We start from the raw sequence: 5,631 nt of genomic DNA, 5'->3' as shown, positions 1-5,631 counted from the left end.
CAATTCTGGGCTGGGCCTCTGGTTAATAGGTTAGTCCCAAAAATAATATAAATGTGGATAATAAAGCCCAACAATGTCCAAAATAGTAGATAATATAGCATGGAGCAATCAAAAATTACAGATACGTTGGAGACGTATCAAGCATCCCCAAGCTTAATTCCTGTGCGTCCTCGAGTAGGTAAATGATAAAAACAGAATTTTCGATGCAGAGTGCTACTTGGCATAATTTTAATGTAATTCTTCTTAATTTTGGTATGAATATTCAGATCCAAAAGATTCAAGACAAAAGTTCATATTGACATAAAAATAATAATACTTCAAGGATACTAACTAAGCAATTATGTCTTCTCAAAATAACATGGCCAAAGAAAGTTCATCCCTACAAAATCATATAGTTGAGTCATGCTCCATTTTCGTCACACAAGAATGCTCTCATCATGCACAACCACGATGACAAGCCAAGCAATTGTTTCATACTTTAGTAATCTCAAACCTATAAACTTTCACGCAATATATGAGCGCGAGCCATGGACATAACACTATGGGTGGAATAGAATATAATGAGGGGGGTTATGTGGAGAAGACAAAAAGGAGAAAGTCTCACATCAACATGGCTAATCAATGGGCTATGGAGATGCCCACCGATTGATGTTAATGCAAGGAGTAGGGATTGCCATGCAATGGATGCACTAGAGCTATAAATGTATGAAAGCTCAACAAAAGAAACTAAATGGGTGTGCATCCAACTTGCTTGCTCACGAAGACCTAGGGCACTTGAGGAGGCCCATTGTTGGAATATACAAGCCAAATTCTATAATGAAATTTCCCACTAGTATATGAAAGTGACAAAACAAGAGACTCTCTATCATGAAGATTATGGTGCTACTTTGAAGCACAAGTGTGGCAAGGATAGTAACATTGTCCCTTCTCTCTTTTTCTCTCATTTTTTGGGCCTTCTATATTTTTATGGACTTTCTCTTCCTTTTTTAATAATTCCTCACTTGGGACAATGCTCTAGAAAATGATGATCATCACACTTCTATTTATTTATAACTCAATGATTACAACTCGATACTAGAACAAAAGATGACTCTATTTGAATGCCTCCAGCGGTCTACCGGGATATGCAATGGACCAAGAGTGACACGTATGAAAGAATTATTGACGGTGGCTTTGCCACAAATAGTATGTCAACTACATGATCATGCTAAGCAATATGACAATAATGAATGTGTCATGATAAACGGAATGGTGGAAAGTTGCATGGCAATATATCTCGGAATGGCTATGGAAATGCCATAATAGGTAGGTATGGTGGATGTTTTGAGGAAGATATAAGGAGGTTTATGTGTGAAAGAGCGTATCATATCACGGGGTTTGTATGCACCGGCGAAGTTTGCACCAACTCTCAATGTGAGAAAGGGCAATGCACGGTACCGAAGAGGCTAGCAAGGATGGAAGGGTGAGAGTGAGTATAATCCATGGACTCAACATTAGTCATAAAGAAATCACATACTTATTGCAAAAATCTACAAGTCATCAAAAACCTCTGCACTACGCGCATGCTCCTAGGGGGATAGATTGGTAGGAAAAGACCATCGCTCGTCCCCGACCGCCACTCATAAGGAGGACAATCAAATAACACCTCATGTTTCAAATTTGTTACATAACGTTTACCATATGTGCATGCTACGGGACTTGCAAAATTCAACACAAGCATTTATCAATTTCACAACTACTCAACTAGCACGACTTTGATATTATTACTTCCATATCTCAAAACAATCATCAAGCATCAAACTTCTCCTATCATTCAAAAACACTCATAAGAAAATTTTACTAATCTTGAATACCTAGCATATTAGGATTTTAAGCAAATTACCATGCTATTTAATACTCTCAAAATAATCTAAGTGAAGCATGAGAGATCAATAGTTTATATAAAACAAATCCACCACCGTGCTCTAAAAGATATAAGTGAAGTACTAGAGCAAAACTATATAACTCAAAAAGATATAAGCGAAGCACATAGACTATTCTAGCAAATTCCAAATCATGTATGGCTCTCTCAAAAGGTGTGTACATCAAGGATTATTGTGGTAAACTAAAAAGTAAAGACTCAAATCATACAAGACGCTCCAAGCAAAACACATATCATGTGGCGAATAAAAATATAGCTCCAAGTAAAGTTACCGATAGAAGTAGACGAAAGAGGGGATGCCTTCCGGGGTATCCCCAAGCTTTGGATTTTAGGTGTCCTTAGATTATCTTGGGGGTGCCATGGGAATCCCCAATCTTAGGCTCTTTCCACTCCTTGTTCCATAATCCATCAAATCTTTACCCAAAACTTGAAAACTTCACAACACAAAACTCAAAGTAGAAAATCTCGTGAGCTCCGTTAGCGAAAGAAAACAAAAGAACACTTCAAGGTACTGTAATGAACTCATTATTTATTTATATTGGTGTTATACCTACTGTATTACAACTTCTCTATGGTTTTTAAACTATTTTACTAGCCATAGATTCATCAAAATAAGCAAACAACACACGAAAAACAGAATCTGTCAAAAACAGAACAGTCTGTAGTAATCTGTAGCTAGCGCAATATCTGAAACCCCAAAAATTCTAAAATAAATTGATGGACGTGAGGAATTTATCTATTAATCATCTGCAAAAATAATTAACTAAATATCACTTTCCAAATAAAAATGGCAGCAGTTCTCGTGAGTGCTTAAGTTTCTGTTTTTTTACAGCAAGTGTAACAAGACTTTCCCCAAGTCTTCCCAATGGTTCTACTTGGCACAAACACTAGTTAAACAAAAAAAAAAACACAACCAAAACAGAGGCTAGATAAATTATTTATTACTAAACAGTAGGAAAAAGAAAGGAATAAAAATAAAATTGGGTTGCCTCCCAACAAGCGCTATCGTTTAACGCCCCTAGCTAGGCATAACAAGCAAGGATAGATCTAGGTATTGCCATCTTTGGTAGGCAATCCATAAGTGGCTCTCATAATAGATTAATAAGGTAATTTAATTTAATTTCTAGGAAAGTGTGCCATGCCTTTACTTAATGGAAATTGGAATCTAATATTTCCTTCCTTCATATCAATAATTGCACCAATCGTTCTAAGGAAAGGTCTACCAAGAATAATAGGACATGAAGGATTGCAATCTATGTCAAGAACAATAAAATCTACGGGAACATAATTCCTATTTGAAACAATAATAACATCATTAATTCTTCCCATAGGTTTCTTAATAGTGGAATCCGCAAGGTGCAAGTTTAAAGAGCAATCATCAAAATCATGGAAACCTAACAAATCACACAAAGTCTTTGGAATCGTGGAAACACTAGCACTCAAATCACATAAAGCATAGCATTCATGATCTTTAATTTTAATTTTAATAGTTGGTTCCCACTCATCATAAAGCTTTCTAGGGATAGAAACTTCCAATTCAAGTTTTTCTTCATAAGATTGCATCAAGGCATCAACGATATGTTTAGTAAACACTTTATTTTGATTATAAGCGTGAGGAGAATTTAGCACGGATTGTAACAAGGAAATACAATCAATCAAAGAGAAATTTTCATAGTTAAATTCCTTGAAATCCACAATAGTGGGTTTAGCAACATCTAGGGTTTTAATTTCTTCAATCCCACTTTTATCAATTTTAGCATCAAAATCAAAAAATTCCGAATTCTTGGAACGCCTTCTAGGTAAAGGTGGATCATATTCAGTCCCATCATTATCAAGATTCATATTGCAAAACAAAGATTTAATAAGGGACACATCAATAACTTTTAGATCTTCATCATTATTTTCATAGGAACTAGAAGAACACGCTCTTATAAAGGCATCTTTCTTAGCACGCATCCTAGCGGTTCTTTCTTTGCACTCATAAATGGAAATTCTCATGGCTTTGAGAGACTAATTGATATCATGCTTAGGTGGAATAGATCTAAGTTTCAAAGTATCAACATCAAGAGAAATTCTATCAACGTTCCTAGCCAACTCATCAATCTTAAGCAATTTTTCTTCAATCAAAGCATTAAAATTCTTTTGCAAAGTAATACATTCTTTAATATTAGATTCAAAATCAGAGGGAATCTTATTATAATTTCCATAAGAATTGTTGTAGGAATTACCATAATTATTAGAGGGATTACTAGGATAAGGCCTAGGATTAAAATTTCCTCTATACGCGTTGTTACCAAAATTGTTCCTACCAACAAAATTCACATCCATAGATTCATTATTATTCTCAATCAAAGTAGACAAGGGCATATTAGTAGGATCAGAAGAATCACTCTTATTAGCAAATAATTTCATAAGTTCATCCATCTTTGCACTCAAAACATTAATTTCTTCTATCGCATGCACCTTTTTATTAGTAGATCTTTCAGTATGCCATTGAGAATAATTAACCATAATATTATCTAGGAGTTTAGTAGCTTCTCCTAAAGTGATTTCCATAAAAGTGCCTCCCGCGGCCGAATCTAGAAGATTTCTAGAAGAAAAATTCAATCCGGCATATTTTTTTGTATAATCATCCACAAATTTAAACCATGAGTAGGGCAATTACGTATCATTAGTTTCATTCTCTCCCAAGCTTGTGCAACATGTTCATGATCAAGTTGCTTAAAATTCATAATATCGTTTCTAAGAGAGATGATCTTAGCGGGAGGAAAATACTTAGAGATAAAAGCATCTTTGCACTTATTCCATGAATCAATACTATTTTTAGGCAAAGAGGAAAACCAAGCTTTAGAACGATCTCTAAGTGAAAAAGGAAATAGCTTCAATTTAACAATATCATTATCCACATCTTTCTTCTTTTGCATATCACACAAATCAACGAAGCTATTTAGATGGGTAGCGGTATCTTCACTAGGAAGGCCGGAAAATGGATCTTTCATGGCAAGATTCAGCAAAGCAGTATTAATTTCACAAGATTCAGCATCGGTAAGAGGAGCAATTGGAGTGCTAATAAAATCATTGTTGTTGGTATTGGTAAAGTCACACAATTTAGTATTATCTTGAGCCATCGCGACAAGCAAGCAACCTAACACACAAGAAAACAAAAAACAAGCGGGCAAAAAGAGGCAAATAGAGAAAGAGATGGGGGATAGAGAGAGAGAGAGGGCGAATAAAATGACAAGGGTGAAGTGTGGGAGAGGAAAATGAGAGGCAAATGGAAAATAATGTAATGCGGGAGATAAGGGTATGTGATGGGTACTTGGTATGTTGACTTTTGCGTAGACCTCCCCGGCAACGACGCCATAAATCCTTCTTGATACCTCTTGAGCACTGTGTTGGTTTTCCCCGAAGAGGAAGGGATGATGTAGCAAAGTAGCGTAAGTATTTCCCTCAGTTTTTGAGAACCAAGGTATCAATCCAGTAGGAGGCTACACGCGAGTCCCTCGTACCTGCACAAAACAAATAAATCCTCGCAACCAACGCGAATAGGGGTTGTCAATCCCTACACGACCACTTACGAGAGTGAGATCTGATAGATATGATAAGATAATATTTTTTGGTATTTTTGTGATAAATATGCAAAGTAAAATAAAGGCAAAGTAAAGAGCAAAGGAAATAACTAAGTAGTAGGAGATTAATACGATAAAGAT

The sequence above is a fragment of the Triticum urartu genome, chromosome 1A, assembly GCF_056163025.1.
Source record: "Triticum urartu cultivar PI428250 chromosome 1A, HENAU_Tu73, whole genome shotgun sequence".
NCBI lineage: Eukaryota > Viridiplantae > Streptophyta > Magnoliopsida > Poales > Poaceae > Triticum > Triticum urartu.
Note: the sequence above shows the minus strand (reverse complement) of the source record.